This window comes from Magnolia sinica, chromosome 10 (assembly GCF_029962835.1).
Source record: "Magnolia sinica isolate HGM2019 chromosome 10, MsV1, whole genome shotgun sequence".
Lineage (NCBI taxonomy): Eukaryota > Viridiplantae > Streptophyta > Magnoliopsida > Magnoliales > Magnoliaceae > Magnolia > Magnolia sinica.
The window spans coordinates 1,579,272-1,594,302 of NC_080582.1; the positions used below are offsets into that span (position 1 = coordinate 1,579,272).

At 37.0% G+C, this 15,031-nt stretch overlaps 1 long non-coding RNA gene across 1 annotated transcript in view; it reads right to left on the reverse strand.

The window, feature by feature from the left end:
* Positions 1–15,031, reverse strand: part of LOC131257730 (uncharacterized) — an 85,594-nt gene that overhangs the window by 3,576 nt on the left and 66,987 nt on the right. The gene's annotated exons all lie outside the window — the stretch shown is intronic.

Genomic DNA, 15,031 nt, shown 5'->3' on the forward strand with positions numbered 1-15,031 from the left:
TATGCGTGTCCTAGCTCTAAAATTCAGCAACTCCATGAGATATCAAATCGATTGTGGGCGTGACTTGGTCCCAAATAGCCATTAGATGGTTCAAGGTGGTTTTTGACCTTAATATTAACCTTGCTAAAAGTGAGCTTCTGGGAATTAATATCCCTCAGGAGGTGGTTGTCTGGTTAGCTGAGGTTTTTGGTCGTGAAGCTGGTTCTTTTCCTTTGATTTACCTACGTCTTCTGTTGTGTTTGGTAAGCCAGCCTTGCATTTGTAGGACAGGTTGGTGGAGAGAATGGAGAGGAAGCTCTCTCCATCACCTTAAGTGTCGAAACTCTTGGGTGTAAACAAAATTCAGGCAGGCTCCACAAAAACACCAAGCCTTGCCTATCATATACTCTGCTATACAACTAAAGACATGAAAATGAAAAAAAATAAAATCCACAGGGTAGAGTACCCAACACAATCTGGGCCACCACGTCCGGCTAGCACTCTCAATCAGATAAGCCAAACTGAGAACAAAACAGGTTTAATTTGGCCAAGAAGATCCGCAACCGCCACTGGCAGCAATCCCTAAGAAAAATTTAAAATTTTTAACCTGGCTGATCGATCCTAACAAAAGAAAAGAAAAATCTAATCAGATATTTGTGGGAAGTTGACATATGGGAGACTAGGGTATTGCATGAACTTCTCAAACAGCCTATCAAATCAACAGTTTGGATTGGAACTAGGCATTGATAGAGCACCTTTAATCCGGTGCAGTGTTATCGGTCGACCATAGTACATTGTGATGTATCCAGTCAACCGAGAGTTTCTATTATGCTTTCGGTTGACCGAAGGCTAGGTGGAGTTAACCAAACAGAATGTGTAAGTTTTAGAAAGTGCAGGTTTTGTTTCTTAATCTTGTACAGAAGTATACAAGGGGGCTTCAAAATTCAATTAGGGTGTAGAGAGAGCCTACACATTTTTTTTTAGAGTTTTTCAAGGGGAATTCATCTTGAGAAGGATTTGAAACTGTAAGTTGTCCATCTCTTGTAACTTTTTTATTCACGGTGGATTCACTGTCGCTTGGTGCCATGGTTTTTTCCCATAAAATTATTTTGTTCTATGTGTATGCTCATATTTTCATTTCTTTGTCGCATGTTAGGTTCATTCTAAGGTTGCTTCCACACCTAACATGTGGTGGTTGTACGAAACAAGCAATATCAGAGCGTATGTTTTATGTTGGGTTGTTAAATCGAATCTGAAACATGGGGGATCAAATGTGAAGTTTAAGATGAAAAAGTGTATAGGAAAAAACAATTTTGAGTTATAAATGTTGAAGATAAAAGCCTTCCTAATTCAACAAGAGGTGTAGCAGGCATTCCTTGGCAAAGCGAAACGTCCTAAAACTATGAAGGAAGACATATATCAGAGGACAATTAGTGCAATTCAATTGTGCTTGACTGATGAAGTCCTTTATAATGCCATCAATTAGACAACTATCATGGGCCTGTGAGTGACATTGGAAAGCATTTACATAATGAAGTCACTCTCCAATTTACTATATCTAAAGAGAAACTTGTACAATCTGAAGATAGTGAAAGGGTCAGATTTCTCTGAGCACATTAATACCTTTAACAAATTGATTTACAAACCGACAAGTTTGGAGCTGAAGAAAACAACAGTAATTTTTTTGATGCGTCTTCCAGAGTCTTACGAGTATCTGGTGGATACTTTGTGTCATGGTAAGGATACTTTGGATGTCGATACCATTATCTCAATTTTTCAGTCGAAGCAATTAAAAAGGAATAACAGAGGTGAAGGCCCCTTTACGAGTGTGCTGGTTGCTAGGAGAAGATTATCTGAGTGAGAGAACGGGAAGTCACGATCGAGGTCTAAGTCGAAGGATAAAGAGAAGTTGAAGTATTGGAATTGTGGTAGGACGGGACATATGAAGAATGATTGTACAAAATTCAAAACCCAAAAGGAGGAGAAATCAGATGATTCATTGAAGGAGGTCATTTCGGTAGAATCAGATGTAGGAATGAGTGCTTGTGGCATGTTGTCGGTGTCCAAGGTTGGTCACTTATACAATGAATATAATAATAGTAGATTTTAGATATAGGGGCATTATATCACGTGTCATTATCGAAGTTGGTTAACCACATACAACGAGTATGATGGTGACCTAGTTTTTATGGGCAACAATCATGCTTGCAAGATAATCGAAATTGTTTCGGTACGCATCAGAATGTTTAATGGGGTAAAGCGTACTCTAACAAATGCGAGACACGTTTTAAATTTGAAGAAAAATCTGATATCATTGTAAGCTCTAAATGCACTCAGGTACAAGTTCTTCGGCTATGATGGTGTCCTAAAAGTTTTAAAGGGAGCACTAACTATAATGAAGGCACAAAGAAGTGAAAACCTTGATAAAATGATTGAGAGCACTGTATCGGGTGGAGCTGCAGTGTTTGTAGTAGAATTCACATCAGCACATGCGTGACACGCGCACTTAGGCCACATATACAAGCACGGTATGAAGATACTACTCAATTATGGTTTAATTTTTGCTTTAATTGGATGTATGTTAGTATTGCATATACGGTAAAAAATGAAGATTGTAATTTAAAATCGGAAAACATATTAGTAAATGACAGATTAGCTACGTGTATTCTGATGTGTGTGTGGGGGCTGTTCATTTAAAACTTCTTTAGAAAAAGTTAGGATTATTTTTTAAAACATAAATCCGATGTGTTTGCCTTCCTCAAGTCGTGGAAGGTTATGGTTGAAAAATAGTCAGGGTAAAAGGTGAAAGTTCAAGACCGATAATGATGGAAAGTTTACTTCTCGGGAGTTTAATCATATTTGCAAAGATGATGGGATTATAAGGCATGACACAGTTAGGTATACATTAGAGTAGAATGGTGTGGCAGGGCGTATGAATCAGACTCTTTTGAAAAGATCTCAAAATATACTGCGTAATATTGCGTTAGGCAAGGAGCTATGGGCTAAGGTCGTTAATACAGCTTGATAATTAGTAAACTGATATCTGTTTACACTAATTGATTGGAGTGGTCATCAAGTTGATTACTTGAGAATAGATATATTTGGTTGTGACGCTTACTCTCAAGTATCATCAGTTGAAACAAATAAGCTAGACTAAATAGCTAAAAGTGTATCTACGTAGAATATGGTGATGAAGTGAAAGGGTACAGACTATACGACTGGGTTTCACGGAAAATCATATTTAGTCGTAATGTCAAATTTAATAAAAGTTCCTTGTATTGGAAAGATGAGCACAAGGAAGCTGAACAATAAGTTATTAATGTTGAAATAGATAGAGGTGAAACACTTAAATAAGCTGAACAACAGGATAAGATACAAGAAGAGGAACATTTAAGATACAAGAAGAGGTGGTTGCACCACCTATTAAGAGAAATTCATCGAGAAATTACATAATATCGTTTAGATACAAAGATGACTCTAACATTGCATTTGCCCTTTGTAAATAAACACCAAAGATTTCCAAATATACCCTCGTTGACAGGCTCCGTATGACCACGTGTAGCATATCAAAGCTGTTAATCAGGTGTAATCACTGATCATGTGTTTTGGGCCTGAAAGACTAGGTTAGCCGGCTGATCACTGCAATCATTGTCGTACATGCACAAAAAGCTTGGGCATCTAGAAGGATCAAACATTGACTGAGTGACTGGGCTAGGCCATTTCTTTGCAACCGCACATACAAGGTTGTCTCATGATGAACGGCTTGGATCTTGCTCGCACATGTGAAATTCCATCTTGTTGGGCCGAGTATCATATGATAGACACTTCAAGTTACAGATAGAAGTGAGGCACATCGATTGCAACTAGACTGAGCCCAAGTGTGTGTGTGTGTATTCTGTCTGGTTGGTCACCATCAAATAAATGGTTAAAAACTAACCAATTTATATGAAGTTATGAAGTACTATTGAACTACCACTACACACATTTTTGTTGACAGTCTGGATTAATAGCTGATGGAATGCTTGAATGCACCAAATATCATAAAATTTTGTTGTTAATCTGTCTAACTTAGTTTAAAATTTTCCTGATATTTTATGATGGCGGGTAGGGCCAAACCTGGCCTAATCAAACACTATTGTGGCATGAAACTCGTTTAGGACCAGAATCTAGAGCTGGGCATCGAGTCGAGTCCAACCGAGTTAGGGATGACCCAAACTAATCTGGTTTTGAAATAGACCTGACCCGAACTTGGTACCGAGTCCAGCATGCCTAACCTGATCTGAGACTGGGTCTAGCCTGGACTAATATGGACCGAGTTCGACGCAGTCACAAGTACCGAGTTGGGTCGGGTTGGGTCAGATGCAGCATGTATCCACGAGCAGAAATCACAACTCAAAACCTATATATGTGCACCTGCCAGAATTGGAGGCTCTCCATCAACTACACAGCATCTCAGATTTGAGGTTTCATACGCAGACACGCGAGTCAACTCAATACCGAGCTAGATTTAGAGTCAAGCCGAGTTGAGTTACTAGGTGACCTGAACTCGACTCGGTCTAAGTTCGGATTAGATGAAATCTACTCGGTTTGGATCGACTCCCCTACTCAACTCGGGTCTGAACGAGTCGGACTAGTCGAGTTTGCAAAGTCAAGTCATCCCATCCCCAGCTCCACCAGAATCCTATATGACATCTGTTGTACGCAGAAGCACACCACACAAGTGTAGGGGTGGCTATGGGCCGGTTTGGGCTTAGTCAGATTAGCCCAAGCTTGGGACCTATGGCCCAAGATAGGACAAATTAGCTGGCCCTGGTCCTACACAACCCAATGCCCGTATGTCAGTTGTTCAGGGCATCAGAGCTCTGCACAAGGTGCGCCCTGCAACGAAGATCACTAAAAAAAATCACTTCTGATGAGTCTCACTTACAAGACTAATACATGGTAGGCAGGGCAGTCGCTCTGGACCGTAGATCTTATGGTTTTTATCTGTGCATGCACTAACATTGAAAATCATATCCAAAGTTTAATCTAACCATCCTACCGTAGACTGGTCACTTTAAAGTGGATGAGTGAGAAAGATGGATGGATGATTGAAAACTTCCATCTTGCGGGAGCTACTGTGGATGGGCCACATTGGTCTTGTTGACCCACCCTCTCCCATATGGCACTACCATAAGCTGCACCATTTTAAAGTAGTGGTGACCCATCTTCCTCCTAGACCATTCATGCTGTGGGACACTTCTTGGGATGGAATTATATCTGAAAACTCTGAGATCTCGGTACCAGTAGGTGCTGAAAATCCTATGTGACACCTGTTTTATCTACATCATACATCTATTTTTGAAAGATTATTTTAAGGCATTATAAAAAAAAATGAAGCAGCTTTAAATATCAAGTGGACCACATAAATGGAAATTACTGTGGTGATTGGCTATTAAAAACTTCTAGTAGGCCACAAAAGTTTTGGATCAAACTGATATTTGTGTGGCTACTACTTTATTCAGATCTTTGTGACCCTGTCATCAATAGGTTGGATGGCAAAAAAACATTTCGGTGCCCCCCTAGAAGCTTCTAATGGTGGTAATTCAATCACCACTATTTCCTGCGGTGTGTTCCTCATAAGATTTAGATCTGCTTCATTTTTTGAATCATGCCTTAAAATGACCTGTCAAAACTAATGAATGGTGGGATGTGAGGCACATGCATTGCGGTGTGCCCCACAGTTAAGGATTAACTGTCCTCGGTATCCACCAAAGCCGTACATCTGATGGCTCTCATCTCTGCATGATCTAACGTGGAGACTCACATCCAATGTTTAATCCTACCATAGAATGGTGGGTTTAAAATAGATGAGTAGGAAAGACGGTTGGATGATTGAAAACTTCCATTCTGGGGAAGCCAATTTGGTGGACCAATGGCACCACTATAAGCCACAACTCAATGATTTGAACGGTCCCAATTATATTCAACTATGCAAATTCGGTGGATGAAACCACCATCTTTAAAATGGTGGTGAGTTGCCATATGGTCTGGCCTACAAACAATATTCAGATCTAGGAATTCAGTACTTAAAAAACAGTTTTTGCACATGGGACTTGGAAATTCGGTACCCTACTTGTGTATATTTATTTTTTATTTAATTTTAATTTACAAGATCCAAAGCAAGTGCAATATCCAAGCCATGTGAACGCACGTAAAACCATAGTAGTTTTAAACGGTCTAATTAAAGTTACAAGTAGTTGAGGCGCACCTTTCTCCAAAAGTAAATAATAATAATAATCAATAAATAAAGATCAGCTAAGATTCTATTTTTCATGAGCCATTCATTTATTATTATTATTATTATTTTGTTTTTTTATAGCTTAATATTGGTGCACAAGAGGACAGTGAATTATATTAAATGTTTACCGCACATCCTGGCCAAGACAAGCACGTGGTAGGTGGGGCAGTATATCCGAGACCGTATGGTTTCATGTTCTAATGGGGTGGACCCCACCATGATGCGTGTATTGTATCCATGCTGTTCAACCATTTGTAGAGATGGTTTTATGGCATGAGAAAAAGAATAAGATAGATCTAAAGTTCAAGTTAACCCACTATAGTAAATTGTGGGATCGGTCATCACTACAAGAAATCCCACCTTTAGTGACGAAAATTTTCGTAGCTAAAAAGTTTTAACAACAAAATATTTTAATTGTTGGGAAAGGGAAGCTCCTTTTTAGCAACGAAAACTTTCGTCGCAAAAAACATTTGCAAAACTTTTAGCGGCAAATATTTTCATCGCTAAAAAATAAATGTTAAAGTTTTAGGGAGAAAAGATTTTGCAAAACTTTTAGCTACGAAAATTTTCGTCGCTAAAAGTCTCTTTTTTTTAAAAAATATTCCAGCACAAAATTCTGCACAAAATTCCTGATATACACCTGTTACAATATATTTCATCATATTCATCCTGATATATAATTGTTATATAATATATTTCATCATATTCACATTCACATCCATCTAAACCCAAACTAGTAAATTCATCCAAACATAAACTACATTCATCCAAAAACAAACAATCTTATCCACATCACATTCATTCATGCATAAATACATATAAGCTTAACATCATAAACAAAAATACCCTAAACTTAAACCTTAACGTAAACCTAAAACCTATAACCTATAACCTAAACCTAAAACTTAAACCTTAACCTAAACCTAAAACCTATAACCTATAAGTTTAGCTTTAGGAAATCAGGTTCGAGTTCGGGATCGGATTTAGGTTTGGGTTTTCAAGTTTAGGTTTAGGTTTAGGTTAGGGAGTTGAGATTAGGATTAGGTGTAGGTTTAGGTTTAGGGATTTGAGAATACGTTAAGGTTTAGGTTTAGGAAATCGGGTTCGGGTTATAGGTTTAGGTTTAGGTTAGGTTATAAGTTAAAGCTTAGGAAATTGAGTTTAGGTTATAGGTTTAGATTATAAGTTAAGGTTATAGGTTAAGTTTTAAGTTTAGGTTAAATTTATATAGGTTTAGGTTTAGGTTATAGGTTTTGAGATTTAAGAATAAGTTTAGGTTAAGGTTATAAGTTTAGGTTTAGGAAATTGGGTTCGGGTTTAGGTTTGGGTTTTCAAGTTTAGGTTTAGGTTTAAGTTAGGGAGTTGAGATTAGGATTAGGTGTAGGTTTAGGTTTAGGAAATTGGGTTCGACTTATAGGTTTAAGTTTAGGTTAGGTTATGAGTTAAGGTTTAGGAAATTGAGTTTAGGTTATAGGTTAAGGTTTAGGTTTAGGTTAAGGTTATAGGTTTTGGGATTTGAGAATATGTTTAGGTTAAGGTTATAAGTTTAGGTTTAGGAAATCGGGTTCGGGTTCTTGATTGGGTTTAAGTTTGGGTTTTCAAGTTTAGGTTTAGGATTAGGTTAGGGAGTTGAGATTAGGATTAGGTGTAGGTTTAGGTTTAGGGATTTGAGAATACATTAAGGTTTAGGTTTAGGAAATTAGGTTCGAGTTATAGGTTTAAGTTTAGGTTAGGTTATAGGTTAAGGTTTAGGAAATTGAGTTTAAGTTATAGGTTTAGGTTATAAGTTAAGGTTATAGGTTAAGGTTTAGGTTTAGGTTAAGGTTATATAGGTTTAGGTTTAGGTTATAGGTTTTGAGATTTGAGAATAGGTTTAGGTTAAGGTTATAAGTTTAGGTTTAGAAAATCGGGTTTGGGTTCAGGATCGGGTTTATGTTTGGGTTTTCAGGTTTAGATTTAGATTTAGGTTAGGGAGTTGAGATTAAGATTAGGTGTAGGTTTGGGTTTATGGATTTAAGAATACATTAAGGTTTAGGTTTAGGAAATCGGGTTCGGGTTCAAGATCGGGTCTACGTTTGGGTTTTAGGTTTAGGTTTAGGCTATAGGTTATAAGTGTAGGTTTAGGTTTAGGTTTAGGTTATAGGTTATAGGTTTAGGTTAAGGTTTAGGTTTAGGTTATAGGTTTTGGGATTTGAGAATAGATTTATGTTATAAGAATAGGTTTAAGTTATAAGTATAGGTTTAGGTTTAGGTTTTTATGTTTAGGTTAAGGTTATAGGTTTAGGTTTAGGTTATAAGTGTAGGTTATAGGTTTAGGTTTAGGTTAGGTTATGGGTTAAGGTTTAGGGAATTGAGTTTAGGTTATAGGTTTAGGTTCAGGGATTTGAGAATACGTTAAGGTTTAGGTTTAGGAAATCGGGTTCGAGTTCGAGATCGGGTTTACGTTTGGGCTGTAGGTTTAGGTTTAGGTTATAGGTTATATAGGTTTAGGTTTAAGTTTTAGGTTTAGGTTATAGCATTAGGTTATAGGTTTAAGTTTAGGTTAAGGTTTAAGTTTATAGGTTTTGGGATTTGAGAATAGGTTTAGGTTATAAGTATAGGTTTAGGTTAGGGTGTAGGCTAAGGTTTAGGGAATTGAGTTTAGGTTATACGTTATAGGTTTTTTGTTAAGGTTTTGGTTATAGTTACAGGTTTTGGAATTTGAGAATAGGTTTAGGTTATAAGTATAAGTTTATGTTAGGTTATAGGTTAAGGTTTAGGGAATTGAGTTTAGGTTATTGGTTCAGGTTATAAGTTATAAGTTTAGGTTAAGATTTAGGTTTAAGTTATAGGTTTTGGGATTTGACAATAGGTTTAGGTTATAAGTATAGGTTTAGAATAGGGCGTAGGTTAAGGTTTAGGGAATTGAGTTTAAGTTATAGGTTTAGGTTATAGGTTATAGGTTTTTGGTTAAGGTTTAGGTTATAGTTATAGGTTTTGGGATTTGAGAATAGGTTTAGGTTATAAGTATAGGTTTATGTTAGGTTATAAGTTAAGGTTTAGAGAATTGAGTTTAGGTGATAGGTTTTGGGATTTGAGAATAAGTTTAGGTTATAAGTATTGGTTTAGGTTAGGTTGTAGGTTAGAGTTTAGGGAATTAAGTTTAGGTTATGGGTTTAGCTTAAGGTTTAGGTTATAGTTATAGGTTTTGGGATTTAAGAATAGATTTATGTTATAGGTTAAGGGTGTGGTCCCTGCAAGTACAAATATAAATATAGCCTGTCTAAATGGCCAGGCTACTCCAATGTTGTCCATTGAAAATGGACAGCTTCATCATGGTCATAACAGCGGTTCCTACCTTTCAGGAACCCCCGCTCAACATCCGGATAGTTCCGACGCACATCCGGGTCTGCTCCATCAATTTTAAGTAAATACAGATATAAACACGGTCTGTCCAAATGGCCAGGCCACTCCAATGCTGTCCATAGAAAATGGACAGCTTCATCATAGTCATAATAGCGGTTCCCACTTTCCAGGGACCACCACTTAACATCCGGATAGCTCCGACGTACATCCGAGTCTGCTCCATCAATTTCGAGCAAATACAGATATAAACACGGCCTGCCCAAATGGCCATGCCACTCCAATGCTATCTATAGGAAATGGACGCTTCATCATGGTCATAACAGCGGTTCCTACATTCTAGGGACCCCCGCTCAACATCCGTATAGCTTCAACACACATCCAGGTCTACTCATTTAAATAAAATGGATTATCAAGATCATTTAAATAAAATCAGGTCCAATCAACAATCTGACCTGGAGGATTCTGTTAGCATTGTTGACGGTACTTCGAATCTTGTTTTAGGGCCTAAAAATTCAAAATTAAATACAAAAATTAGAAAAATCAAAGAAATTTAAGAAAGATAGTCAAAGTCCATGTGAATGAGCACAAGTATGCACCTACATATGAATTCTAAAAAGCTATTGTATATCACAAAAAAATAATAATAATAAATAAAAAATCCTTGCGTTTGGATATTCAACAAAATGGGTTAGAATGAATTCATTTGCCTAATTCATGAAAACCTTGCGTTCGGATATTCAACAAAATTAAATTGTAATAATTCAATTCAGTTCAATAAACTCAGATTTCTGAGAAAGATTTAATGGTTTTAAATCCATGGTTTTCTGGAAAAGGTCCATTTCCTGGACGTCAAATTCAACGGGGAAAGTAAGATGGTTAATATTACTTTTCACAGTGCAAAGTTTCAGTTATGTCTTTTCTTTACCTTCCATTTTCTTCTTAGCAAGAAAATCCATATTTACTAATATTTCGATTTTTCTGTTTTTCAAAAGAATGAGTTCAAACTCTGAAAGCCTCGGCTCCAGCACTCATACTTTCAGCCCAAATCCTAACCAAGGACTCCAAAATTACCAAGTACTCATAAACATTCATTGTAAGCATTTTTTGTCTATGTGCATGACAACCATACTGTTAAAATCAATCCTCTTATTTTCATTTACAGAAACTAGTGGATGACAAATTATGTGTAACATACAGAGATGGTTCAGCCACTTGTGCAATTAGGGAAGGTTCAAAAGGACATATATATTTGAAAGTTGGTCAAATCATAAAGAAACGTATAATGGATGGAGACATTGTTTTCATTAATAGGCTACCTAGTACTCATAAGTAGCTTTGACAATCTCCTTATTCAGCAATCTTGAATTAACTTTGATAATGAACTTCAAGTACAGCTCATGAAAATTAGCTTTAATCCATACACTTTCTTTTCGTTTTTCTCTTTAATTTTGGTTCTTTCTTTCTGTTTTCTGGTTTTAGTGTTTTGGTTAATGTGAAACTAGAGTGGAAGTCTTTTGAAAATGTTATGGATTCACGTGTTTGTTCATGCAGCATTTGATCAGGCTCCTGAACCAAATAAAGTTTGAGACTGATATGACTGCCTTCAATGAAGAGTTTCTTTTCTACATGATCTCATTACATACCATATGTTTTGATAGAATGCAGGCCGTATATATAAGAGCTATCATGCAAAGGCTCATCACCATCGTTGGATGGCATGCATGCTAGACATCCGGACCATTCATTAGGTAGCCCGCACTATATATGAACATGACTTGGACCAATATAAAAAAGATCACTCTTCTATGAGAAAAAGAAGCCCATTTCTCCAAACTCAATGTGCATGCCTTACTTTTCTCTGTATGGTTTCCATTTTGATCATGTGCACATTACATAACATGTTCATCAAATTCAAGAAAAAGGTTTATTATCTGATCAAACTCAGTAACTTCAAGTGTCGATAACAAAATATGAGCAGAGGATGAGCATTTGAAGCAAGAGTATGCTACTCAAATTTCAACTAGTGAGACTAAGAACAACAAAGCATGGAATTAGAATTGACAATCTTAAAACTATTTAAACATGAATACCAAATATGTGTGTGTCTTATGTAGACATGTATCATGTTGATGTGTGTGCCTACGTAGCTGAAGTACTATTCTTTTGACCAGTCCATGAGATTCCCTAAAATCTGTGGCTCCTAAAAAAGGAAAAAAGAAAATAATGAAATCCAAAAGGAGGTTGAGAAAGGGTTACCACGTAGGCAGCCCTGTGTCCAAAACTCTCCCACTTGAAGTTAGTGGTTCTTTTAAGTCTCATTTTAACCATCCATGAATGAGCCTTATATTCCAAATATTAAGAATTTCCTGTCCACAATCGGACACAACATGCTAATGATATCAAATACAAAAACCACAGACAGAACTCACATATAAAAATTGAGAACTAGGGATGGCTGAGACTATCAATGGGCCCAAATTGGCCAAGGAAAATCAAAATTTTGAATAGCCCTTGCCTATCAGACCCAACCCAAATAGTTCAAAATTCAAGCCAGAGAAAGCCCAGGCCTAACCAATATGATATTTAAATAATTGAATCCGCAAAAAAAAAAAGATCCTAAAACATGTAATTTAATTTAAATTACTTATACAGAGTAATATACTTCTCTCATGAATTTGGGGAAAAAAGGAAAATTGATAGATGTTATTTACATTTCTGCCTCACGGTGCCAATGTAACCAATCTCCAAAATAAAATTCAAAAATGAATATGACAGAAAAAATTGAAAATATGAAAAAGAAAGATTTTCCATCTGCAGAGTTGCTAAATCTTTTATGTACAACATTTGATTGATCAATATTTCCAAGTCAACTATATAGTGAAATTTATACATTTATAATCTATTGGAGTAATCAGTTAATGAGTTGAGCACTTTACCAGGTGTGCGTGGACATTCCCTCAACTAGAAAATGCACATTCCCTCAGCTAGAAAATTGGAATAGCTTAAAAAAGAAGTCTAACATGATGTTTGTAAAAAAAAAAGAATTTGATAATCATAATAGTAAGAGAATGACTTCAATGCGGAACACGGACAGTTGGTAGGAATCTATAAGCATTTCAAATAGCATTCAAATTGTCATTTTGGCATATCACAGTTGGTAGGCTTTTGCAGTTCAAGATAGAAAACAGTGGGAGCAGTCACACCCACCATTGAAACATTTATAGGGCCAACCATGATGTATTTTTTAGATCCAACCAATTCATAAGTTAACATAGAGACAGATGAAGTGAAAACAAAAATATGAGCTTGATCAGAAACTTCTTTAAGAAGTGGGGAGAGTGATGCCCACCGTTAACAACTTCTAAGGGCTACAAAAGTTTTAGATCAAGCTGATATTTGTGTTTTCCCTTCTTTTGTGTGTGTGTGTGTGTGTGTGTGTGTTAACTTCTAAACGGGTTGGATCTCAAATAAACATCATGCTGGACCTTAGAAAGGTTTCAATAGTGAGCATTACTCTCCCCAGTCTAGAGGTGTACACGAACCAAGCTAGCTCGGTTAGCTTGCACGACTTGACTAGAAAAAGCTTAATTAACTTGGTTTGAAGTTGAGTTCGATCCAAGTCAAGCTGATTTTTTGAGTTCGAAAATGAGTTTGAGCTGGCCCCAACTCTACTCAACTCAGATCAAACCCAGCTCAAATTGTACTCGGATCGAAATACTTAAAATATAGCTTGATACAAAACTTTTATGGCCATAAAAATGCTTCAATGGTGCTCACTAAATGCCCACTATTTCCTCTTGCATGGCACACGTACGTATATGATAAACTTCAATTTTAGTCACACGTCCTTAAATGACCCCGCAAAACAGATGGACGGGATGGATTTCTCAAAAACATCTCCGTGGACCCCACCCAATATCCTTGCGTAGGAGGTTCAGCAGAAGGCTTTCCCAGGAAATCAGCGTCATACGGTACTACTTGGATGGATGCGTATTAGCCACTGGCAGGTTGAGCAGATGCAGAATAGAAACTTACCAGGTCAGTGCCCAAATCCCTACTGAAGTGACATCAACAAGCTCTGTGAACCCTACCATGATGCATGTGTTGTATCCATACCGTCCAACCATTTGTAGAGATCCTTGTGTGGCATGAGAAAAAGAATGAGATAGATCCGAAGTTCAAGACAGAAAATCATGGGAGCCGTCACATCCACCCACATCCACCGTTGAAACATTTATAGGGCCCACCATGATGTATTTTTAAGATCCAACCTATCCATAAGTTAACATAGAGATAGATGAAGTGAAAACATAAATATCAGCTTGATCGGAAACTTTTGTAGTCCTAAGAAGTTTTGAACGGTGGATGTCACTGTCCCCACTGTTTTTTATGGTGGGGTCCACCTGTACTTTAGATCTATCTCATTCTTTTTCTCATGACATGAAACGATCTCTCCAAATGGATGGACGATATAGATACAAGACATGCATCATGGACCTTCCTAAAGCTCACCATGATTATTTTTGTTTTGAGATCCAACCGTGCTCCAAGTTAACGAGACATGAAAGAAAGTAAAAAAATAAATATCAACTTGGTCAAAAACTTTTGTCGCTATTTAAGTTATTAATAGTGGGCGTCCCACTGTTATCTGTGGTGAGGTCTATTAGAGCTTTGGATTTGACTCATTCTTTAAATCTTTACCTAAAATTATCTTTCCAAATGAATGGACGGAGGCATGGATACAAAACATACATCATGATGGGACCCACGGAACTTGGTGACATCACTTCAGTAGTGCTTAACCTGTTAGTATCCAATCCGCGTCCGCGGAAATGGATGGGCTACTCCTTTGCCTTGGTGCTATGTGGACCCCACCATGATGTATGTGTTACATCTATGTTGTCCAATCTCAAGTGGACCACATTACAGGAAAACAATGATGAATGAACATTGATGGTTAAAAACTTTTTGGGGGTCATAATAGTTTTGGATCAAGCTGATCTTTATTTTTTCCATTCATCTGATTCTATATGACCTAATCAACACATTGGATGTCAAATAAACCGTACATTGGGCCTTAGGAGAATTTTTATGGTGGATATCCAATCACTATTGTTTTCCTGTGGTGTGGTCCACCTGAGACTTATATTTCTCTCTTTTTTGGTATCAAGCCCTAAAATGATCTTTAAAAATGTATGAAACACATACATCCATTCAAGCCATATGAATGGAATAGTAGTGGATCCAAGCCGTCCATCTAATGGGTCCCATCCGTTGATGGTGTAGTGGAAGATCCCACCTAACAAACCATCCAACCTATATGAATGCTGTCATTGATCAAATGGATGTATATACCTACAGTGCGTTAGTTTTTTTCAACTCATTTTATGGCAAAATCGCATGTCAAAACTAAAGACTATAACACAG